Raw genomic sequence first — 26,587 nt, forward strand, 5'->3', positions numbered from 1 at the left:
ATTAGGGTCTACACTCCTTGAAGTACTTTCCCCAGGTGCAGCGTTTTTTCATAGCGGTGGCTCTTTTAGCTGTGCTGTAAAAGCTGCTTAAGAGATACACATGGAGTATCAAAAGAAATGCAAAATATTTTGGAAGATGAAACTGCTTGGAAACAGAAGAATGCAGGGATTTGTTCAGGTGCCCAGTATTTCTCTAATAGCTTTTTTGCCAATCAACCCATGTTTTATTTCTGTCTTTTAAGTATTATTAGATTTCTTTTGGCACCCTGGTGATTTGCAAATGTACAAGTACTGTACTGAGTGCTTGGGAAAATGGTCTTTCACAGAACTAAACTGTTGCATGGAAAAAGTTCCTTGGTAACTACTTATTGCTTGGATTTTTGTTAGGTCTCAAGACGTGTGTCATGGCTGTGTTGCACTAACACTAGAAAAGCATATTTAGCAGCTAACTGTGCCCCAAAGAGCTTGCAACTGAAATATGTAAAATACATCCAGTGCCAAAGGAAGCAAAAATCCTTTTCATGGTTACTGTGAAATGTGGGAAATAAGCCAGTGTCACTCATCTAGAGCATGATCAGTAGCTGCACCCAGTCCCTTTGACTTCTCTCTCTCTCTCTGTTGCGGGAAGGTTTTTCCTATTTTCATCCACTACAGTCATTAGTAGGACTAGGAGATTTCAGTAGGATGCTGAGAATGAAAGGAGACAAAATTTCATTTATCTTCCTGCTGTTTAATAATCTGTCGCCATACACAAAGAAATTGGTAACAGGAGAAAGCGTGGTATATTCTCTACTGTAGCCATTGCATTTTATAGCCAATCCACTAGGATCAGCCATTAATCTGTTACAGGGAGGAGGCCGTGGATGTGTCAAAACCCAATTTGTCTGCTAATTTAAAAATTTTGAGCAAAAGAGATGAACAGACCGAACACAGAAGTAGATGACAATGCGGAAAATATTTTTTGGTATTTAAAATTCTTTCTTTTGAATTGAGTCTATTCATAAGTAATATGACACACGACTCTAAGAAGATATCAGAAAGTCTCAGCAGATTTAGATTTTCAGATTAGCTGGTGAGCTGCACAAATGTGACTTGAATTATGACTCTCCTGTGGTTTCTACTTATAAATACTTTTTCCACTACAAATAAATTATGAAACACATTTAAAGTAATGAGTTAATGAAAAAAAGATTTTTTTTTTTCTAATGGACACAACTACTTTTAATAGTGTAACATTTTGCTGTGAGAATGAAAAAAAATCCCTCTTCTAATCTCTTTCATGTGTAACTGCATCCATTTACTTCAGCAGTATCAGTGAATCTAGTTTGGCTGATAAAAGTCAGCTGGAATGTCACTTCTGTGTGTGTCAGAAAGACTCAGGAGAGGTTAGAGAGGAATCTGTGTTTCAGTACTTACCTGCTACATCATCTTCACATCGAGGCAGGATCCTGGGTCATAGGAAAGAAATGGAAGCAGAATTCTGTTTTGAAGTGTGTCATTTCATGTATGTACAAAACTATTACTTCTCTCTCAGGCAGGGAAACGATACACTCTATTTAGAAAGAAGTAGTTCTTAGTATAACTGTAATTATGAAAAAATTCCTTACTGTCAGGGTGGTGAGACACTGGAACAGGTTGTCCAAGGAGGTACAAACCTGGCAGTGTTTAAGGCCTTCAGCAACCTTCTCTAGTGGGAGGTGTCCCTCTCCAGGGCAGGGCGGGTTGGGACTAGATGATCTTTAAGATCCCTTCCAACACAAACCATTCTATGATTCATTCTATGATTCTATGTTTTACAAAAAGAAGAACAACAATTCTCGTAGAAGTGCTTGCATAATGTTATATTAAGGAATTTCCAAGAAAATCTGATCAGATGGTACTCAGACTATGAACAGAATTTCAGGTACCAGCACAGTGTTGTTGAAAAGAAGGTCTCCCCTGGCACCAGTGTTGCAGTTACTCACCCAACAAATCTTGTGTTCAGTAATTCGTTTCAACAGCAACAAAAAAATCCTGGTAATTTTATCGCCGATAATGGTTTTTCCTCAGTTTCTTTTCTAAAACTGTCAACACAAATCTTTGTTCTCTTATTGTGATTGTTTTGGAGGTTTTTTTTTTCATGGAAGAAGGAGGTATTCAAACAATTAGAAACTTTTCAGTCAAGAATGTGGAGATAATAAGTTAAATAGGGCTGATAAATCATGGTAAGGGAAATCTGCCCCTTCCCATCTATGCTGGTTTTCTGAGTGAGATTTTCAGAAAACAGAATCTTAGCCTTAGGATTTATAGTCCTGCATGAACTTTTCAGGAAAACAATTCTGCTGCATCAAGGACAATCCATTTGTTCACAGGCTGCAAAATGATGGGTGTTGATTTAAAATCCAGGGACAGAAAAATAACTGGTTTAATTTTTGGATGTGTAAAATGTACAGATAGCTAGTTGAAAAAAAATGTACCATTTCTTTTAATGCTTATCTGTTAAAAATAGAACACATTTTTGACTTGGGTTATATGTCTATGTTGATTTTTCTTAGTTCTGGAGCAAAAGCTGCAATACAAATAGAATGGCATAGCTATTCACTCAGTATACATCCAAACAAACTGACCTGATTAAGGTGAAAATTTTTCATTGCAGCAGTTTTCTACTGGTGTGTTAGGATATTTGTAGTGAAAAGGGCATGTTCTTTGCAAGTTTATTTTAATAAAAGCCCCCACACCTCAGACCCCAGATATTCAACTTTAAAATTCATACATTTTTAAATTTAAATAAGGCTCCGTAATGCCTTCTGAGTATTACAATTTAGATGCTTCTTTCTCCTGTTCTACTTAGGGGCCTGTTTTCCTGTTTGGACCTAGTCTTCCATGACATGCCACTATCTCTGCTTTATGGCTGTGGACGTAGCCTCTTCTCTGATGAATTGAGGGAAATACAGTCAAGTAATGTAGCTACACAAGGGAATGAGAATATGAGTCACTCAAACTTTAATATCTGCAAGTGCCAAAAGCTTGTGTTTAAAGCTCCCCTGGAAAATTTAATTCTTTTCTGCAAGAGGAAAAAAACATGCAAATATTTTTAATTACCTCTAGACACCTAGTTTTTATTTACTATTGAATACCTAGGGTGACTTCTGTAAAATTATTCCACAGGATATGAGTTTAGAATTTTAGCTGTGCAGAAACCTAATATTGTGAGTGAAAGGCTCTGTCTGAATTTTTGTACAAATGATTTCATCTGACAGGTGGAAGAGAAGGGTGATTTTGAGTCAGGATCATTTGGGCTATTGGTATTCTTCAGCCATACTCTATTTGTGCAGAGAACTTTTTTGTTGATGTCTCTATTAATTCTTTCTCTCAGTCGGTAGCATTTGAGACAGAAAGCATTTTTTCACACAAGTGTTGTGCATGTGGTATGGCCCACACGACTGAAATTCGTCTGTGAACTACAGTGTCAGCTTGACATCAGTTATTGTCTGTGGCTCCAGGATAGGTATCTTTAAGCGTCAAGCAACAAGCAGAAGTTGTATTTCAAACCCTTGAAACCTGCTATGAAGCTGCTGGTCTGAAAGCTCTCATCCAATTTGGATGGAATTTTCTCAGCTTGGATTGCTTAATCAATGCTCTGTTTTCACTTCATTGGCAAAAAATAATACAAAAAGAAAGCTTCTCTATTAACAAATCATTTGTCATTTCCAAGCTGGCAGCAGAGGTCTGTGCAGTCATGTCTACTGAGTCGCTAAATCTTTATGCCTTCTCCTCTTTGGAGAGTCATTAAGTTTAGAAGCACTAGCCTCTTACAGGGCTAATCAGGATGGCTTGTTTTAAAACATGTCAAAAATGCTGGGCAGCAGCTTGTTAAAAACTTCCACATTATGGATCATTCTGATTGACTGGGCATAGTTTAATGCCAGTTCTGTTATTATTTTTAACACAAGTTGCAAAGAGCTTATACATCGTAATTGAGACTTTAGGCTGGAGTTGGCACAGGGATTTGCTGCATCTAAGCTCTTCCAATTTTCCTTCGTATCAATCCAGAATATTTTTATTGTCTGTCTGTTAATTAGAAATCTGAGTCACTGTTGCTCAGTGCTATTGCAAGACCTTTCCCAGAGAAATTTTGAATGCCCCATCCCTGGAAACGTTCAAAGCCAGGTTAGATGGGGCTTAGAGCGACCTGGTCTAGTGGAAGATGTCTCTGCCTGTGTCAGAGGGGTTGGAACGTGATGATTTTTAAGGTCCCTTCCAAGCCAAACCATTCTATGGTTCTATGATTCTGTGACTGTTGAGAAACTGATTTTCAGAAAGGCTGTTTGCTCATGTCTTCATTGTCTTCAGCTCAAATCAAGTGTCACTGCTTCTAAACACTGGAGCTGCACAGTCAACCTAAATATCTGCAAGAGACTGTGGACTGCAGCCCAGCCCTCAGCCCAACACTTCAGACCAAACTGGTTGCCAAGGGTTTGTGTCCAAACACAGAACAAGTGATGAGTGTGCATATTCCTGTGCCCACCCTGACTTCCATCAGGTAACCTTCAGCGCATCATAATTGTATCCTGGTGTCTCATCTGCTTTAAGACAGTGACTGACCTTGGAGCAGCTACAGAGCAGGCACACGTTTCAGCTGACAAGGCCTCTGGCAAAGGGGCAGGTGGGGCAGCCTGTGGAAAACCTCTGTGCCAAAATTCATTAGAACTTGTCACTTAGGTGGCTACAAGATGGACAGGAGATGAAGGAGAGGGGAGTAACCCTCCTCCTTTACTCTCTTATATTTCAAGGGGGTTAGTCCCTATCAGGGAGAAAGAAGGGCAGTCCCTGTCCACTGGAAGAGGTTTTTGAGTCTCTGCCTTTGTATGCACCATGTGAGGATGTGAACTATGACTTTGCTCTCATCCCGTCCACTATACCACCAAGACAGACTCTCCTCTCCTCCTATACTAGATTTTCAGAGCTCAGCAGCAAAAGTGCACGCCTTGTTCTTCCAGAAAATGACATGACATTTTGTTAGTGCCAGAGAGAATTGGACTCTAGTATCCAAAGCCTGAATGTAGGTCTTTTTTTGAACACTACATTTCAAGTTAAATTATTTTGTTTTCTGACCAATTCATAGTGAAGAACTATATCTCTCTTTCCTGTCTTTTATGCTACAAATGCAATTCGATTCAATTATATTTACTGTACTTTGAACTTCAAGTATTTCCTGCAGTTTCCGGGAAAAGAAAGGAAGGAAAAGTAGGAGGAAAATCATAACATAAATGACTTTGGTCTAATTTGTGACTTTCAGATTTTGAGCATTTCTTAATTTGATTTGCAGGTGATGATCTGACAGAATAAATAAATTGTAGAAAGTGCTAAGATTGCTCGGGCATTTGCTGTGGTATCACTCCCACATGAGGAACCTTCATCGCCATCTTTCTTCAAGTGTGTTCTCTCCTGTGGTAAGTTTTTCAAACATATAATCTTCTTCTGTGTCAAGAATTTAAAGCAGAGGGAGTGAGATGAGTTCTGAAAAGTCCAGCCCTGGTCCTAGATTTTCTTGTCAGAACTGGAAGGTATAGTCAGTAAACCTAGTTGTACTCATGTAGAACATGGGTAAGGTTTGGTAAGGCTATGGAGTGTAGTAAATACCATAGAACTAAATTATAGGTGTCACTAACTCTTATTTGTGTTTCCTTTTTCCCCATGAAGTGGACCACATTTGCACAGTATGTAAATTTTTTTTACTTGTCTGTTTACCTGGAATTAATTTTTTTAATACTGGCACCTGTATTTGCAACTTATGACTTTCCAAATTATGTCAATTCCTCTAAATAATTTTTAAAAACCCTCTTGTCCAATATTAAAAACAAACAAAAATCCCTTAATAAATCTGACAACTAGCCTTTGGAATGGAGACCTAATTAGTTCTTATTGAGCTTGGTCCAAAGATCATTGAAGTAATTTGGAGTCTTTCCATTAAAGTTAATTGACTTTAGAGCGAAATCCTCAGACACGCTGGTTTAGCAACATAGGATAGCAAGCAGTCTCTCTGTCATCCATCAGCAACATCACCTCCAGACAGGCTGTATTAGCTGTTCTATTTCACATTGTTTCTGGTAAAGATGTTGCCCAAGTTGATTATGTCCCTGCAGGCAAATAGAGGACTTAGAAAAAACTTTGTGCCCTGGGTACCTGTTTATGTGGCAGTCACCAAAGCCTGCAGGTTTCACACATTCCAGTTTCAATGTGGAGCTTTCGTCAGAAGTGTCAACATTAACAAGATTTTAAACTGCAGGCGAATATACAGCATCATTTGATCCTGGCAAAGAACTGTTTGCCTCAGCACTTGTGGGATAATGTAGAGTAAGCAGCAAATCATTGATGAATCTGTAATGTAACACCAGTCCCAGGAGAGCTCAGGCAAAATTGCTGAAAAGAAGAAGGAAAGACACCAAAAGTGATTAAATGTGGTGAAAGATTCAGACCTGGGGAGACCTTTAGGGAGACACTTCTTATTTTAAGCATAAAGGAAAAAGTGGTACAGAATTATGTGTATAAGCCTCTCATTCTGGCTTAATAAAAACCATAAGGAACCCTCAGATGCTGAATGCTTATGGAACCTTAATCAGTCTGGAATAATCCTTGCAGTTCCTCTAGTTTTATGCGTGTGGTAATGTTGACTTCTGGCCATTAGCCACAAGTTTCTAGTGAACCTTTTGCACGTTCTACCAGGCCATTAATTCTCATCACTGTTAAACACCTTATGTGCTTTTGCTCTCGATAGACATAATTAATAAACATAGGTAAAAATTTGCATTGATAGGGCAAGGTGCTTAATCATTCCTTGTACATTTAAAACATGTGGAAAATTCACTAACAATATCCAACAATACCTAAATGGGGATTAGAGAACCTCAGTGGAATTGCATTGTCTAAAGCGTACGTTGCATCTGTCACCACAGAGAGATGGTGCTTAGCCTTGCATTTCAGTGGATGCCCACTTGCTCCCCATCTCTACTTTGTCTTGTTTCTGGCTGCTATAGTTCTAATAGAGATCCAGTGGGATCCGTGCAGGTTTTTCCATAGTAATGGTTGGGACTTGTACTAAAGACCTTGGTTCTTGGGAGATCACTGCTCGTTTTCCATCCCTGTGGTGTATTTGCTGTGAGAACACAGTTCTGTCACTCTGGCTGGCAGAACTACTTTCTTTGGGTAGTCTGCTTTGTGACACAGTTTTGTTTCCTACTATACTGCTGTACCTGGGAAGTAGGGTTCAAATTCCATTTGGTGCCCCAGGTTACTTAACATAACAAATTTAATTTAGTCACTTTCAAATAATGACATTGCGATTAAAAAAACTCTCCCTATCACATCAATTATCCTCAGAGTAATCCACTCCCTTTGCAAATTTATTTTGGAAACTAAGCAAGGTTATACTGCAGTGTCAAATACAGTCATCTGTTTGGATGAAAGCAGTTGTAAAGCTCTGGCTAATACTCTTGCAAAGTATAGATTAAAGTATGCATTCCGCCTCCTGATACCAAAAATACTGAGTTAATGTACCAAAGGTAAACATTCATTTAAAGAAAACAAAGAGGCTTTTAAGTGATCATTCTGAAAATTTCAATGTCATTTTGCAATAATTTGTGTTGCATGATTCGTGCTTGAAATACTGTTTTCTACTTTCTCTTAAATATGCTTCTGTGTTGTTGGAGATTAAGACACTTTTTACTTTGCACCAGCTGATAGTTTTGGAGGTAGGTGAAGATGGTTGTTAGTCTTTCATCAGCTGCAGCAGTGGGGATGTCCCTTAGACTATATTGGCTGAAAATGATGTAAGAATCTTTAGCTTCATGTTTATTATATCCAGGCCAGTGGACATCCAAAGGAATTTGTCTCCTAGGCACCATCAGAAAAGTGGCAGGCAGTGTAGATGGGCTTGGCAATGAGGCCCTGCCTGTACCATGACAAAAGGCCCCACAAGGCTTTTCAAGTCTGCAGTAAAGCACATGCTCAAGGGATTAGGCAGGAGGGAGGAAGAGAATCTACTCTTTTTTTATCTGAACTCACAAAAAAAAAAAAAGAAACATTTTCTCTCAGGCATAACCAAGATGGAAGACAATGTCTTACTGACAGAGGAACATATATTTAGCACCATGATTTATTGAGAGTGTTTGTGCTTGTTTCCTGAGAAATACATAGAGCCTTTTGATAACACTAGATGATAGCAATCTGTTCTGTGGGCAGATGTGCACATAATAGATGGTGCCTGAGGCGTATTTGCCCACATTTGGTGAATTCTCTTCTTGTTTGTCTTACTACATGGTTTAGTTTTATTATATTGACTGTTGAGAACAGTATCTCCTTCACGTCAGAAATCACTACCTTATTTAAAACTATGCAGATTTTAATAATGCAGTAACAGTAATGATTTTTTTCTAAGTGTATGATAAAAATAGTGTCACTCTTTTCCTGTGGTTGGAGACACTTTAAAATTGGTGGACTGGTCATACTGATTTTGAAATAATCTATTTTTGCTGTTGTTCCAGATGATGTAAATTAATGGAAAATGGTCTCAGAATCTGGCTAGACAATGCTTTTGCTTTTTTGAGAGTCTGTGCACTGTGTTTAAGACTCTTGCTCTATGCTCTCAGCTGGGATTTAGATGGGATCATTTCCTTTGAAGTTTTGTTGTTAAGGTTCCAGATCAATACAGGATTTATGTTTGCATGTTTTCAAGTACACAAGTAGTCCTGAAATCAGTGAAAAAAGTTCTGACTTAATTGATGTCAGTGCCATAACTCCCACTCACTTCAGAAAGGCCAGACCTAATCGCATTTTTCAATTGAGTTGTTTTGGGTCGAGAAAAGGGAGGATTGTTCTGTTTATTACCAGTGAATGAAGGGTATTCATATGTTAAGATTTTATAACAGATACAGTGCAGATACCCATGGAGAACTGTCAGAAATAATTATCTCAGTTTCGTAAAAATCTTCTGGTTTAGTAATTCCAGTTCTTTATTTTGTCCTTTTACATCATAGATTAATGTTAACCATATTACTATGATGATGTCAGATATAATCTAAAATGGTTTAGGCAGCATTTAGATACAATTGATGCAAAGCTTCTTACCATATCAAACTAAAACCATTAATAATATCAAAATAAATTTTGTCATTACCAAAATTCTTTTGGTTTAGATTCCTAAATCTCTTTTCTTCAAGCCGTTTGTTTAATGGGAAATTCTGAAGCAGAGACATTCTTTCTGATTTAGAGCATAATCAACTTTTGAAGGGCCAGAGTTTCCTGCAGAACAGAAATTTCAATTTTGACCATCTCTCAGTGCAGTGAGTACTTCATTCACTGAGAATGTTTGCCAACTTAGTGAAAAGCTGGGTACTAACGTGCTGTTCAAATTTGGAGCTTAGCTGGCTAATGTTACTGCTGATCAAAAGAGCACAAACATGTGATCATACTGCTGGACAAATACATTGTCTGTGATGCCTTGGTTTTTCAGAAGATAATGAGTCTTGTTACAGTTACTCTTCCTCAGATACTCCATTTCTGGTTGACAAAATTTTTAAATAGAGCCCAAGCTTTTGTAGAACATAGAATGTTTCTTCTATCTTTCTTCAGCACTCATAAAACAACTTCACGACCTACATAATAAGCCAGAGTCACAAATAAGTCATAGTTTTACTATTAAAAGCTTTTGCAATAGATTGATGTGCTATATATATGTATGTGCCACTTTTATTGAGCGTTTTATTAAATTCTACTTATTTCTTAATTTCTTGTTAGTCATAATTCCTTGGCAGAGCACTATACACTAACAGTAACTCTTTATCCACGTACCTGGCACCTTTATCTACAGAACCACATGTTGTTTTTCATTTACTGGAACAATGATGGGCTGGGATTGAGGCTGTCTTTACACTATTTTATACAAATATAGTGTCCTCTGTTTAAATGGAATGCATCCCATTCTATACATGTGGTTGCACAAAAAAGTACTTTTGGACATTTCATCACATACTGAAAGTGCTGAATTCTTGGATAATACAAGTGCCTGGCTGGTGGTAATATTCTCAAAATGTTTCTGCTTGTTTCCTAAAATATCTGCATTGTCAGAAGTTTTGTTCACACAGAGTCATGGAGTGCTTTGTTCAAACAGTGCTGACTATGGTGTAATAAATGTCCCCAGCTGTTTTATGGCAAACTTTCACGTACAGGCTGAGTGACAAGTAGTCACATAAACCTTCTTCCACTGTTGTAATGGACCTTGAAAATCTGCTAAGCCCTGGAGGACAAGAGAGGTTGAGGAAAGGCAGGAGATAAAAAATAATATTAACACATCGTTAGTGTAAGCAAACATAATGAGATTTTGCATTTAATTGAAATTTTATATACTCACAGGAAGCATCATCAAGCGGTTAAAGTATAGAATTGGGAACTGAATGATGCTGCTTCTGTTCTTGGCCATTCTGCTGCAGGTTTTGTTCCAAATAGAGAAGAGCAGAGGTCAAAAATATATGTGTATAAAAGAGTTTTCCGTTTTTAATAATGGCATGAGATAAGGCCTTATCCTAAAGTATTACAGAGAAACAGAGCTTTGATTTTAGATAAGATTTCTATGAAAGCCAGCTCAGAATTTCAAAAAAGGGACAGATCAGAGTTAAATGAAAATGGATATGAGAGAAAAGTCATACTCAGTCTGAAATCATGCAAAGAGAGGTATTTAAGTTTAGTCTGAGGTCAGGAAATGTAGAAAGCACCAAGGGAAGTAATGGCACAATAGTTAGTTAAAGGGTCATGAAATGTGTCGATCTCATACACCCATGAAATTTTGGTAGCTGTCTGGCAAAGGATATTAAAAGCCTCCTTTTGTATGAATGTAAAATTACTCATATAGAGAGATTTGTGCAAAGTCCAGGGTAGAATTCATGGTCTTCACAGGGTTGGTGCCTGCAGTTTGAATGGGAATGGATTCAAATGAAGTCACGCCCAGCTGTGGTCAGCTGCACAGGTAATGTGCACATGTGAAACTGCCATATGATAGAAAAAGAACTTAGCTGAGACAGCTTGGAAAGTTTGACCCCAGGTATGCAGAGCTTCATCTGCATTTTCCTTGTCCTAGCACACCTTCATGCCATCACCAGGTTTCTCTCTCTTTCTATAGTATCCAGGATCTTATTGAGCAGGTCAGCTATTAATTTAAAACCCTGGAATTAATGCACCGTAGATGTCTCTTCTGTTCATAGTCTGCTGCTCTGCGTTCTAGATTTGGAAGGTGGTGGTGCTTGGACATTCCTAAAATGTGAACGTATTTGTTTCCAAGATAAGAAAATATATAGGTCTTTCAATCACATATGGGCAGAACACTTGTCTCTGGATATCAGGTGTAATCTAAGCTTCTAATATTAAGATGTTCCTAATGTTCCTTATATCCTGCTCATCGACATGCCCGATGTGTCTCCAGCCTGGAGACTGCTGAGCACTTCAGCATGTCTTGTACCTCAGACCTGTCAGGATTTCAAACTTAGAAATGGATGCAAGATTCAATGTTATGGCGTTGACACACTCAGTCTGGTCTAGATGCATTCATCCAGCAGTTGGGAGATCCCACCTCAAATCCCACCTCTGCCTAAGTAGATATGAATTTGCGTTTTCTGCCTCTCTGGGGAAGCACCATAAACAACAGGCTCAGAGGAGGCTTTGAGAAACGGTGGTGGGACAGGGAGTTAAGACTGTCCTTCCCTTGTTTCAAGCTATTCAAATTTCTATGAAGTGATTAAATGTTCATTGGACTGGGGGAGAGCAGGAGGAGAATGAAAGAACTGTACCAAGAGACAGAAGAGAAGGGGCCAAACATTTTCAGATATTTAAAGCACTTGAAGCTGGAATTTAATATTCCAAGTAAGAGCTCCAAAAAGGTTGGAGAGGATGTTGTCTGTATTTTGTGAGTAAGAGATGGCTTAAATATCCATCTTCAGGAGATGGTACATAATGATGAATTGTGGAAGTCCCAGCTCAGAATAGCACCCGTGCTGGGAAGGAGGGGGAGAAGAGAAGGGCACCTCCATCTCCATGCAGCAGCATCACTCAACCAGCTTAATCAGATCGGCCTTCCAGATGTTCTGTGCTGAGGCACCTGACTTCCCCATCTAATGGCACATCAGGGTCTAAGTCAGGATGTGGACTGTAAAGTGTCAAAGCGCCAAGAAGTATCTCTGAGGATGTAGTCCATCGTACTTCATGCATCAAGAATCCCAGTGATACCTGTAAACCTCTTTGTGAAGCTCTTTAAAATCTCCAATGAAAAATGAAATAGCACTATTTTTTCTAATCAGAATTTATTAAAAATCTAAGAGAGGCAAGGTTTTAGAGGCAATACTATCTTTTATTAGATCAACTGCTATACTTGAAAGAAGCAGGCCAGCTTCCAGGCATGAATCTCTTCTTTGTAATCTTGATCACTGCTCATTACCGCAAGATGTTGCAAAATCAACCTCCCAGTTTGTCTCATCTTTGAATGTCTTTCTCATTATATTGCAGGAAGTTATATTTTCCTTTATATTGCTGATTTTGTGATTATTCCTATTACTCATCTTGCCTGAAGTGTAGTTTACAAAAGCTGGACTGCATTACCTTTTACAGCTCCAGAGACTTCTTTGCAGCAGCAGAATACCCATCTGCCATGTTCCATCTGCTTTCCACTTCTGGATCTGCCACCTGAATGTAGAAAGCCAAAAAAGTATGTCCAGCATTTTGCATTCTAGGAGGCACACATTCAGGAAGTGTATTTAATGATGAAATGTTTAATAGTTAATTAATGAATTTTTTACAACTGGAACTCTAAAAAGAGCAGCTGTTGCTTAATTTATTTATGTTAAGTTACCCCAATGCACTAGGGTTCATGGTTAAAAAAAGTTAGTTCCTTGAGGGTTAAAAAGAAGAAAGAAGCTGGGGGTGGAGAGGAAAAATAATTACTTTTTTTCTATATTTCCAAAATGACTGTCATCTTTCTGTGGAAAGTCAGTGTCTGTGTCCATTCACCTGCTCTTCTCTAACTTTAAAGTATCTAGTCTGATATCCAATAGTTTGTGCAAATGCTCTGCAGAGGGAATTGGACCTGTTTGTTTTGTTTTGTTTTCTCTTTGGTTTTCTCTTTAAAAGTTTCATTACGCTTTCAGAATTTATACATGGATATGCATTAACAAGAAAGCAGAAGCTGGCCAAAAAAATGAGGTAGGTTTTCAATGAAGTTTGTCTGTAACATTTTCCTCCAGTAAATGGAGCACTCTGTTGTTGCCTCCAGGAACCTGTTAAGTTTTGCATTTGTCCAAATTTAAGACATTCTGAGATGGGATTTTGTCTCAAGCTGAGTCCTGGGGCTGGAGTTCAGCTACTGAAGCACTAATGTAACTGTGTATTTTTTCATTGTAAACAGTTTTCATAAAAATTTGGTTGAATTTTTTTATTTTCAACTTCAAATGACAAGCAAGTCTTCTCCCAATCCCCAAATAGTCATGAATATATTGTTTATATCCATATGAGGCTAAACTCTGGCTAACTAACACCTGTACCATATGCTGTGAGTTCAGTGCATTATTTATGGAGCAAAGCATTATTCATAGATATGAATAAGGGTAGTGACAGCCTGGCCTTCTGTTTTCCCCCTTTCTTCTTTCTAATAAACCTGCAAAATATAAAGAGGACTTCAGGAACCTTTACTTTACAGGAGGAGTCAAAGTTGAGAAATGTGATGAAAAAAACTGATAATTATGTAAGAATAACAGGGCATAAAAAGTCAATTGTTTGCAAGGTGTTGGGAGTTTGGCAAGAAAGTATCAAAACAACATCGTGTAATGTCTTCATTATAAGACTATGGATGCTGTGCAGAGCAACATTAATGAGCTCCTCTAAAACTTTGGGGAAGGTTAAACCAGTCTAAACTCACTTGCTGCTTTGGTCTAATTTGGGCATACATTAATGTCTCTACAGTTGCTTGATGCTGAGAAGTAGACAGAAGCCTGCTACAATCCACTAAATATGCTGCCGTGTCGTGTTAACGAAACTATCAGACTTAATAAAACACTTTGAATGTATCCCAAAATTGGTTAAAATTGCAAAATAAAACAGAATACAGTCAATCAAAATAAGAGCACATGCAAGTAAGGAAATAATAAAGCAAAATATTACATTTAAGTGTAAAAGATACTGAAACATTAACATTGGTTTGCATTTTAGAAATTAGTAAAGTGATGTTTTAGGATTTGATGCAAAATTTATTAGCCAAGAATTGTTTCTGGAGCAAGGCAGCACTGTTTGTTCTAATATTGGTGAATTCATTACAAAGAAGCATGAATTTGGGAGAAATTTCTCTCTCTACCCATTCTTCCATCTCTACTCCTTTCAGAATTGTAGATATACTTCTTCATGTCACCAGGACATATTGAAATATAACACATTTCTTGAAAGCTGTTCAGTTCCTTCTCTTTTATGCAAGTGCATGGAAAATTATTTTGTTAGCTCAGGCATTGATAGAGTAATAGCGATTTCTGCAAGCATAACTATTCAACTTCATTATTTATTTGGAGAAATTCCATGGAATGGAGCAGGAGGAATGAAATTGAGGGAATTTATTGCAATTTAAAGTTAAAAAAAATTGTTAATTAGCATGAAATAAGAAAGAAAAATCAAAACTTTCCTGTATTTAGTTACTGGTAAGGTTTTGGGGTTTTTTTTACATGAATGTCATTTCCTTCCCCTTAGCAGATATTTCCAATTCATGACCCATACCCATCTGAGACTGGGAGAACCCTCTTAAGGTGTCTGTAGAACTTTGCTAAGAAAATCAAGTCTATTGAGTAAATTTTAGGGGGCTGCAAGCGAAACAAGGTTGAAAACAAATGCTATATGATATTCCCAGTGCAGAACTAGATAATTTTTTTCCAGTATTGTTATTAAGGTCTGAAGATCTTATGCTAAAAAACTTGGAGTCAACAGAAAAACCATTTCTGACTTTCAGGGATTTGGAATCTCAGTTTATTGGAGTTTTGTTTGTCTTTAGTGCCTTTAATGTACATAAGAAGATGCTTGAATAGTAGTGATTGGAATTTCCTAACGTGGTCATTTGGCAGACAAGGGTAGGATGTTAGAGATTGGTACTACTGGGTGTTGTATTGATGCTTTTCCACTGACTGGCTGGATGACCTTTGCACACCATTCAGCCCACAGATAATTTATTGTGAAGAGCCAGAAAATAAGAAGAACCCATTTTTTTCTGTTCAGAATCCAGCAGCTGTGAAATTTAAAATAAAGCATCTTCAGCGATTCTCAGACAGGGAAAGAGGCAAAACGCTTGAAGGCAGCAACGCAGAAGTTTCTGTCCTGCAGACAGATGCACAGTGGCTGGTAGCCAAATAGAGGAAAAAGTTGCTTGTGAAAATACTTGCACAAAAAGATTTTTCCTCAAAATAATAGTTTATTCTTCTGAGTACAATGGAATATAGAATAACTCCACAAAAGATGATGTTGTACTGCAAGAACAGAGCTGAGTTTGGCCCATGAGGAGCAGAAATCTTTTGCCTTTTCCGTTGTAGAATCTGGAAGAAAGAAGTATGATGTTAAGGAAAAAGAAAGTTATAAGAGTGGGAGGCTGCCGTGGTGGTGACCAATATTCCACTGCTTTAAGTCCTGATGCTTATTATATTGTGTGTTCTGGGTTTAATTACAGATCCGGAGTGTAGTGCTAATAAGGCTGCACAGTTTTGTCTTCTTCCTCTCTCTGAGGCAGTGCTAATTAAAATAAGCATTAATTAATATATGCGTTGAGGTCCCTGAACTTTAGGTGATTAAAATAGTCTAAGTAATATATTATAACTTATAGCACATGGACCACTATGAAATAGTTTAATGTCACTGACTGTCATGTCACTGACTATAAAATGTAACCTATCCCAAATGCCACGCATGATAGGGAGCAGAGCAGTTTGAATTGACCAGCTCTCTGTCCCTGGAAGAGATCTGTTGAGCTGTCAGTCCCTGGACTCCCTTCTCAAGCCAGCCACAGGGGGACATTAATGGCAAAAACTTTGAATCTTTGATCCCAGTACCTTTTTCTGATGCAAAGACTTTGCCTTTTAGTCAGGTACTTACCAGCCTATTTCTGGTTTTATGTGTGCTCTAGAAAAGTTGCAGGTTTGAGTAAGGCTTTTTTTTTATGTCTTTGTGGTTTTGGGTCTCTAACTAACCCACACCACCTTTGTCCTCTTGTTGTGGGTAATGCATAGGCAGTAATTACTTAAATATTGAAAACATATTTACTAGCTCCACAATTTCTTTTTGCATCCATTACTGACATTTTATGGTGGTTATCATCAAGGCATATGCACTGTCAGCAAAGAAGACAAGTAGACCTTTTGGTCTAGAATACTTATTTAGAATATGAATTCAGTGAGCAGTAAACGTGGCAGTGAATGTTAATAAATGCTAGAGTCAAGACTACCTTAGTGCTAAATAGAGCAGTTCCTGAGCAAACGGGACAGCTTTTAAATGATCAGCACAGTGGTGCCACCCTTACTGCTACCTCAGGATGATCATGCCTTCTACTTCACACCTCTGATGAGAGGAGGATGCTCATCTCCTTGCTATGATATCCTTCAGATCTCCTTCAGACATATCATTAAGTTAGACAGTCCTCTGCTTTCAGGAAAAGGGTTAAAGATCTGCTTTTCAAAATGACCTCTGCTCCGGTCTTCCACACCCATCCCCCTCGTACACACAGCAAAATCCTCCTGCTAGAAAGCATTCAACTGAAATACCCTGGCTTCTGAGAATTTTGAATTTGTATCTTGATGTCTAGGCCACTTTTTGGTGCTGATTTCTTCTTATAATCACCATGGCAGCAATACTTAACTCATTTCATTAAAAAAAGAAGCTTTTTTGACACTTTGTCTATGAAGAACTGTGCCAAGAAAAAAAAAAAAAGATAATTTTTGTAATTTATTACATGACAACACAAAATTGGAAGCCTGCAATCAGTGGGAAGTAAAAGCTTTCAAAAATAAAGCTACAAGGTGATAAGTTAAAATTGCTGGTTGTCACATCCATCCTACTGCTTTTATCCATAACTGCTGTTCCTTTTACAAAATTCTGGATTTATTAGCAACCACTGGAGGCCTGCAGACACCATCAGCCCTTGCAGCTCCCAGGTTAATGACTGTATTAATTACTACCAATGTACAGTTTCCTAAGGCCCTGTACCGGTTGCTATGCTTTTGTCTCAGACACATCTAAAAATCCAGTCTCTAGCTTGATTTAATGTCACCGTCTTCAGCGTTGAGCATTACTCTAAGATGAAACTATTTGCAGGTCTCTGTATTTGTATTTGACTGTAAAACAGGGTCAGTTGATTGCAGCAAAATGGGCCTTCATGCAGGTTCCAGGGGGAAAAGGGCAGCAGATGCTTTAGTCTAACCTCCTCTCTGAATGCACAGTCATTGCACCTGAAGAAGGAAAGAACTGTATGGTTGATCACTTATATAAAGGTTAAGGAACAAAGATACAACTTTCCAGATCTCTTCCTGGCCTTGTATTTTAAATAGAGTCTGACTCTATATTGCTCTTCAGGGCTCTTGTTCAGTGCTGTATTCACAGAACCACCCATTCTGGGAAGGTCTGAGGCTGCCGTGAGTACCCTCTCTCTCCAGGTAACCCGTTAGGTTGGTCCTTCCTACAGGCCACCTAAGTAGCCACTTTCATGCTTTCTCCTCTGATGTGTCTCATGCTGAGGGACTTCCCTCTGCAAATATCCATCAACATCTACTTCATCATCATACTTCAAAACTGTTTTGCTCTGTAGATCCATTTATGAGTTCCCAACAGAGTACATGACAACACTGGCAGCCAGTGGGCTGACACTGTAACTCCCACCGGCTAGGGCTGTCTCATTGCATTCTTCCCATGACAGGTAGATCACTTGTGAAATTTCCTGCCAAAGGATATGGTAGATTCTAAAAATTTACAAGGGATGACTGAAGCTCATGAAGATAAATCCACTGAGCATTGCAAAATACTTGAATCCCACATTCAGAGAAATAAGATCCTGAGCTAAAATCATTAAAGGCAGAGAGATTATTTGTAAGTTTCACGTATGGTTGTCCTGTTCTTATGATTCAATAACCATCCACTTATGGCCATACTTTGTGGAGTTTTTTTAATTGAAACACCAGAATAAGAGATTGTCAACAGTCCCAGGGGCAAAAACTGTGCTCAGAGATTTCTTAATGCCAGTTCTGTAAAAACAGGGTGCTCTGCTGGTTAGACCTTTGGTCTAACCCCCTGTAGTCATTCTTAGGTTTTGCTTTTATGTATCTAAAATGGGAAGCAAAATCAGAGTATTTCACTCTTTGTTACTATTTTTATTGTTTTTTGAGCAGCACAACTGAATTAGTTACAAATACACACATAGACAATATTAGAACAGTGGCACCTAAGGCAAAAATCCCCAAATCTTAAGCTTTACCCCCACATCCCAGTAACAACAGAGATGCTCTGATAAGATGCATGTTGGAGGAAGTCAGTGATGTCTTGAGCCATCTCTTGGAGAGCTATTGTTTCAATCAGAAGCAGGTAAAGCAGGTCCGTAGTGCATCTTCTACAAAGAATTTTGTGATAGTTTCCCTGTGATTTATCCAGTGGCACAGTGTGAGAGGCTAAAACCCACCATGGGTTTTAGATATTTTGTTAGTGCATTTTCTACCAGTAGAAATTTAATAGAATCATTTTCTGCCTTTGAAATATTGGATGCCATATTGATCTTTCTCTTATAAATGCTGTTACTATGGATTTTGATGCCTCCTTTCTTAAAACAAGACACAGAGATTTGTTGTAGAGCATGTTCTCTGTATATGCTTTGTAAATGAGCATAATTTGGAGTGATGGAGATTGCTTTTCTTTTTTTTTTTTGACCTAGATTTGAGCTACAAAAACAGTATTTACAGGAGGAAAAACTTTTTGAACATCTGAACACCAGAAAAGGTTTTGATTTGATAGCTAATTTCTCCTTTACCTGCATTCTTTTATGCAGGACTATAAAGGCAATCTGTCTGTCTGAATACTAAAACATCTACAGGAGCTAATTTTACCTGTCTGTGTCCTCTTAAGGAGAAATATTTCTCCTTAAGAATCTCAGAAAGTTCATTTACTGAATGCTATCCCTTTATTTTTACTTTTTTGTTGCATATACAAATATATTCCTTTACAAATTTCCCAGACCTCCACCTTCTCCCACCTCTGTTAATCAGTATTTCCCAAGTTGGAGATGAAGAATTCTCTGGGTGGATTGACAGATGACAGCAGCACTAATACCATTTGATACACAAATCCTCAAAGACAATTTAAGCACATATTTTTTTGCTGAAGCTTACAGGAGGTTGGAGCTTGGTGGATTTCAGCACTGGAGTGCTGGCAAAAATGTAGCTAGTGTAGCTCACCACCAGCTCCATCACAAAAATCAGCTCTCAGCACCACATTCCCCTCCTGTACCATACATAGCACAACATGCACTGGTCCTCTTGTGCTGCTTCCCACACACAGAGTCCAGACTGCTGCAAACATCTCACTGAAAACTACTAGTGACTCTCACTGTCTATCATATGTGCATACCTTTAAACCTTCTCCAGCTCTGTCCTCTCATGTTTTTCACAAAATTCTTTGTAAAAGGTGCACTAGGGACCTGCTTTACCTGCTTCTGATTGAAAGAACAGCTCTCCAAGAGATGGCTCAAGACATCACTGACATCCTCCAATGTGCATGACTTTAGAAACTATTTAGAGCTCCAAATTTATGTTGTGTCCCACCCAAAACTTCTCTGCTGTCCATTGGCATTCAGCTCAACTGTGTTTGCTGTCACTGGACAGCCTCTACTCTGAAGTTAAGCCCACATTGGACTAAGCATCCTTAGCATGCTCTGGTCACTGTTAACTGTATTTAAATCAATTTATAGACAATTCATTTGAATTAAAATCAGACCACAAACTCTAATCTAGGTTTACTTAGAGACACTTTACCCAGATGGCACATGCACTCTGTGTAAATGCATTTTACTGATCAATCTATGCCATTTTAATTAAATACAAAGTCCAGCCAAAGTACTTTTTGTGTGCTGCTTTTTATGAACAATATTGCAGAAGTGCTAATCGTATCTGGAGCAACCAAAGGCTATACTACCAAATGATTCCTGTAAGGAGTGTATAGATGCTTGATTCTTTTGTTTTCTGTTTCCTTCTTCTCCTTTTCACTCCCGCAGCTATCTTTGGGAGCCTTCTGCTCTGTTATCTCTTAATTTAATTTCCAGTGTTGAACATGATGCCCCTGAAGTTGCCCAAAACTTGCAGTTTTCCTAAAGCACCTTTCCCCCTGGAGAAGCGGGGAAAGCCTTAAATAGTATTCAAGTCCAGTGTCTTGGATATATGCAGAACTTTTTGAAGGGGTTGTCTCCAGAGTAGGTGCAAGGGTGATGTGCTTTGCCTCCTCCTTGCATCCTTGAGGCGGCTGCCTTGGAGACAGGCAGTGGATGATGTGTGTGAGCTGGCTGTGAAAGCTGTGCACTGATGTGCTGCTCTTGCGAGGCCACATGCTCTGGAGGGTATTCCTCAGCTGGACCAGCTAGTGTGCTTTCAGGCTCACCCCTGTACAGCAGACATGTTTAGTTTTGAGAATATTTAAGCTTTGATCCTACCCTTGCCAGGCACTGTAGCTGCGTTTTGTGTGACCTCAGACTAGTTACTTACTATTTTTGTGCTTCTGTCCTTTTTCTTTTGCAGTTAGCTGCAAGAATAGTCATTGAAGTATATGAAGTGCTCAAAAAATGTACTTCAATAGTCTGAACTTCAAAAAATGCCTTGCATGTTATTCCTTCCTTAAGTGAAAGCATTTGTTCTCCGTGGGGGCTGGGTAGCAGAAGGTCATCTGTGGATAGTGTGGTAACATAGTCTTTTATGTTCTTTCATGTTCTGAAGAACTGGAATGGACATACAGATGCTTGTTCAGAGTCAGAAGGACTCTGCACAAAATTTTCCCTGAATTAAAGAGTAACGGAAGACGCAGAGAACACAGCAGGATGGTTCCCTGGCAGCTGGTTACATCAGGCTCTATCTTCCTACCACCTTCACTACCAAGCAAATGCAACAAGAGCAGGAGGTCTGTGCTGTGCAGATAGGCACCAGACATGGCAAGTACAGTTTCTTACTGACTTTGCTCCTTCACCAACATGGTACAGTGGGACTCATTAAAAAGCAAATATTGTAGTGTGGATGCTTTAGTAAATGGCTGTGCCTGTATGCATGACTCAGTACAGTCACAGCTACAGCCCAAGTTGTCTAAGCAGCAACTAAGCTAGTGCTAACAAGTGCCCTGGAGGTAGGATTCTAGGTACAACATTTGTGTAGTGCAATAATTTAGTATAATTTTTTATGCTTCATAATTTGGTGCGTTCCCACACAATTCAGCATAGCTGGTACTAATGGAAGACAGAGGGACACCAGCTAATGGTGCTCTGTTGCACTGAGTGTAGTACCTGGTATCCACATGGTTTTGCAAAAGTACCAGTGGGGATGTTGTTTTTGAGTATATCGATTGGTGCATAGCTAAACACACAGCTTCAGGCAGAGCTGTAGCTGTACCACTGCAGGGAAAGAGACTGGGAACACATCCACAGCAGACCCACACTGGGATGGGGTGTTTCCCCCACATGCTTCACATCCTATTGTACTTTCCAGACTGGTGAATGAAGCAGAGCTTAGAAAATGGAATAAGTTTTTTTTTCTTTTTCCTTTTTTCTTTTTTTAAATAAATTTTCTCTTTTCCCCTTATTTGTGAATTTCTGCAAGAAAAGAAACTGCAGCCCCAAATTTTGGAATGCATCCAGCTATCAAAATTCAATGATGTAGTGACAACTAAGTACTTTAATTCAGTTTGAAGTCAGAGTAATTCAGCAAGAAGGGAATTTATTGCAAAGTACTATTCAATCCCACACATACATTAGACAGCAAATGGACTGTACATTATTATTATTTCATTTTCAATTTCTGTCAGTTGTGCTGTGGGAATTTTTTTTTTCACATAGAGTGTTTAATTCTGGAAGCAATAGTCAGTTCTTAGTACTGGAAGGAAGTAACAGTGGACAAAACCACCTACAGACTGGCAAATTTAGAGCATCTCTAAATCCATCATCAGCTTCATTCTTTGGCATATTTCAGTTACATACCACAGACAACACAGACAGCAGCTTAACAGTAAATATAGAAATCAGTTTCTGCAAAGCTGAAGCTACAGGCTTTCCATAGGCTGGCCGGGACGAGCTACATGGCAAGTGCTGCACGTGCCTGACGCTATCTGGCAGTCTCGTTTCTGTGTCAGTGTGACACACCAGTCACGCTGTGTCCAACCCTATTTTCTGGTGCCCTCTGGACACCAGCTCTAAACCTGTCAAGGATTTTTACATACATCAGCAGATGCCTGTTCAGTTCCACCTTTAAAATCTTATTTTCACTGTTAATTCTGGCCCACACTTTCCATGTAACTGTAGATAAGCTAGGGGGTGGCAGGGCTCCCAGATATAAAATACCTGCAATAGCTGCTCAGTTCTTCAGGAAGCAACATTCAGTGGCATTGTCTCCAGCCGTGCAGACACTGGTCTGAGGATCACTGTATCTGTGAAGGGTACCACTAGATGAAACTTGTATATCAGTCCATGTGTATAGCCACATGCCGGCCCTTAGTGCTGTTTCATTTAATTAATTAGGTCGGTTTAATAACTGCCTAACTCTGCTTTGTAAATTGGTACCCAAAAAGCAGTGAAAAGATGGTGTTAAGTGCACACCAGCAGGACACGAATGCTGTTACGCAAGCACATTTCTATGGGAAAAGGACAGCTCAACTCCCAGCTGAATAAAAAGTGGGAAAAAATTATGGCCTGTCATAATAACAATGACAGTCTCCTTGTGCATCCTTCCGCACAGGAACAGGGAGGCAAAGGAGCCCGAGCTGTGCAAGCCGCAGCATCCCTGCTGCAGGATGTGCAGGCACGTGCCAGTGGCTATCCAGCAAGGAGAGCATGGTTGTGCAGGCAGTGAGAGGCCAACACTGCCTGACAGGACAGAGCTTGTGCCGATGGCCTTTCTCCCAAACTGATGCCAGTGCTGTGGTGAAAGTGGGTTTTTTTCTGTGCTGAGTGGAAGTGCTGGGCCAGATTCCACTCTCTTTTCCTTGATTTAGGAAAAACACATTTTAGGAATTAATGCCTGACTCAGTTTTGGTTTTGTCTGTGGAGATGGGTTTTGTCTGTTCTACCCAAGCTTCTAGATAATGAACTGCAGCCCCCTCATGTCATAAACTAGCTCTGCCTAAGGAAGGAATGCTTACACAGGGGCTTGTTGCTAAGAACTGATGCCAGAGAATCATGGCACAAACATTTTCACCTTGACCCAGTGCTCCATCCTTCTGAGCTCCTGAAATAGCTGTGATCTTTGTTGATTCATACATTTTATGCATGCTTGCTGTACAGCTGGAAAACAAGCAACAGAGCTTTTCTTTGGAGATTGATGCAGAATTTGGACAGATTCTCCAGAAACACAGTGGCCAGGGTGATTGAATCTATCAAGCATAACAACATGAGGTGATATGATGGGGATATGATATAAGCTTTCTCAGTTCAGTGATGAGGACTGGCAGCAGAAGCCTCAAAATAAATGTTCAATTTGTTGAGATTGTGTGCTTTTTTGGGCCTCCTTCCACAACTGAACATATATAATGGAAAAAGTTAAGCAACCTCCAAAACTTTGCAAAGTCACAATGTATGAACTGATGGTAAAAGAAAGTGAATGCTGATTATTAGAAGACAAATTAAAATGTTTGGAGAATTCCTGGTGGATATGGAGATAAAAGAATATTTCCCAAGAGAGAATATGTCTAAATCAGCATAAAACAAGAACTAGCCTTTAGAATTTTGTCTGGTGGTGCGACCCCAGCTCAATGGAGTGTGAAGCATGACAACTCATCCATGGCATCTGCGGGCCATCTCCACACCGTGGTTTGTATGTTCTGCTAGGAACAGGCACAGTCGCTCCAAGTTACACAACTCTGGAGTAATCTCAATGATCAGTGAGAGACATTGAGTATGAAGAACGAAGTGAAGCTCCTTAAAATAAAGGCCAGATGAGACACTTAGCCTAAAGCTGCAAGAGCCATTGAAATAATTGCTAACTCCTTAACCTTTCAAGAAAAAAATTAGCTGAACTGTAAAAACTGAAGGATTAAAAAGTGGGGAGGGGGGAGATAGAGAAAACTAGTAAGAGGAAGACACTTTTAATTTGCAACCTGCTCTCTTCATCAGAATTGCTTCAGGATAATCAGGCAGATGCGGATGTTTCTTGGAAGGTAATGCTTGAGTGGTGAAGGCAGAATACGACGGTTGGGTACAACATGCTTGCAAATTTGACAGGTTACATTATCTTTTATTGACATCCAAACAGAACTGCCAGACTCTGGAGGCTTTATTTTTGCATCAGCCTCTTTTTTTTATGACATCTGCCATCTTTAGAAGTTAAACAAACTTTTTATTGCTGAGTTTTAGCAGATTATCTCAAGCAGCCTTGGCTGCTTCTTGGTAAATTGTGTGATACATGATGTGTTTCTGACTTTAACCTGCATTTTTTTCTCCTTTTCTTTTTTTTCTATAAAATAATTTGAAATAATTTATGAAATTCACTCTGTGTTATAATCTAACTTTGATCTGGGGGGACAATACCAAGGCGAAATAGAAAAAGATGGATTATAGTTCCTACATTAATAGACTTAGAGAAAAAAACCCCTGGTACACTTTATGAAATGAAAAAGATAAGAGCATGAATTAATAATACTTTAACAGCACTGGCACAAAATCCTTGGATGGTAATGCTCCAAAACTACTCACATTGATTTAAAATCTATATTTAAGACAGTTAGGTTTAGAAGTCCCTCTTCAGCTGCATCAGATATAGATTTTCAATTTACAAGATTATTTTAAATCGAGGTGTTTAATTCAGAAAATATCATATAAAGCTTTCCATGGTCAAAAGTAAATTCCTTTCTTTTGCTCTCTCAAATTATGCTAGTTAAAGTTTAACAGTCATCACTGATAAATGCTTCTGTATGACCATGTCAAAGCAGAACTGCTACATGACCCACAGAGGCCTTGTCCCAAGCTATGTGGTTATAGTCTTTGGAGTCTGGAGTGAGGGAAAACCCCCTGTGGATACAGATCAGAAGAAGATGAGGCTCACGGAGCACTTAAAGTCACTGAGGGCCAAATTCTGCCTGAGGTGATGTGGCTCTATTGAGTACCACAACGGTTTGTGTCCATGCAAGGGCAGAGTTTGTCAAAACCGTTTTACTACTAATAAATAGAGATTGATCAACTTAAAAACAAAGTTAGCCAGTTCTTTTCTTTATATTGAAGTAGCAGCATAATACAATTGATTATTGCTTTCTTGAATTCCAAAACAGTTCTTGAGGACTTTGCTGGAAGCGTGTACTGTTCATTCAAAGGGAAATGATTACAGCCTGCAGCTACATTAATGTGCGGATATGTAATTAGTACAGTGTCACTTTAAACAGCAAATTAATTCACAGTGGTTAGGTAAATTGGAACTCACATCTATTTTTCTGTAAAATGACTGAAATTTTTAGTGTGCCCCACCCAGCAAAACTGTGCTCTCCAAAGAAAGGGGTGAACTGGTGTGGAAGAGATGTGAAATTTAATTAGAACTAAAGGGTATTTGTCACAAACTCAAAAATTGTTACAAAGCATGCAAGCTGGAAAAAAAATTGATTCCCACAGTGGCAAGAAATTTCTCCCTTAACTAATGGTAGTAATGGGCAGAGAAGACAGTATCCAGATCCAAAGGAAAGTGCTAGTTTACGTTTAATGGCTTGAAGATGAGGAAAAATCACCCTGGCTTGAGTTCAAATTCATATTCTGTGGCTTCAGTATTCCTGTAATGTGTTTCTGAAACTGGAAAATAATTCTCTTCTCATTTTGGGCCCAGCCACACCACTGAATTTTATGTGTGGGCTTGGTGGTGGAAGTCAGAATTCCTCTCAGACCTCAAGTTTAGAGGTTTGATTTGATGACCAGGTCTGGAATGGCATCTTCTCATCCCGGAGAAAGAACCCCTTGGGCACCTCTGAGGTCATAGGAACGCATTGTGTTCTTGCTCCTTATGCAAACGGCAGAAGTAATGACTGTCTGGCTAATGATATCTGCCAGTGATTGTTCTTGAATGACTCACTGTGAGGACTACACAGGCCTGCTTAGCTGAGAGGCCAGACTTCAATGATCATTCACTGCAGCTTCCAACTTCCACTCACACTGGGGATGAGGGGAGTGAAACACTAGACAAGAGGTGATTTGCAAATCTCTGCCTCCATTGCATCAGGATTCATCATGACTCAAAGTTTATAGCCGTGGAGTGAAAGATGATGGCACTGTCAGAGTAGGGAAATGAATCCTGAGTAATGAGCAGGTTTCCCATTTATCCATAAATCAACTTATCCTTGTTGGTGGTAT

At 39.0% G+C, this 26,587-nt stretch overlaps 1 long non-coding RNA gene across 5 annotated transcripts in view; it reads left to right on the forward strand.

The window, feature by feature from the left end:
- The window catches only part of LOC125330136, an 84,480-nt gene that overhangs the window by 12,141 nt on the left and 45,752 nt on the right, over window positions 1-26,587 (forward strand). For all 5 annotated transcript variants that reach the window (XR_007205383.1, XR_007205380.1, XR_007205379.1 and 2 more), the window contains exon 2: window positions 5,309-5,432. This is a non-coding gene — a long non-coding RNA (uncharacterized LOC125330136). The remainder of the gene's footprint in view (window positions 1-5,308; window positions 5,433-26,587) is intronic.

The sequence above is a fragment of the Corvus hawaiiensis genome, chromosome 1 (genome assembly GCF_020740725.1).
Source record: "Corvus hawaiiensis isolate bCorHaw1 chromosome 1, bCorHaw1.pri.cur, whole genome shotgun sequence".
In the NCBI taxonomy this organism is placed as follows: domain Eukaryota; kingdom Metazoa; phylum Chordata; class Aves; order Passeriformes; family Corvidae; genus Corvus; species Corvus hawaiiensis.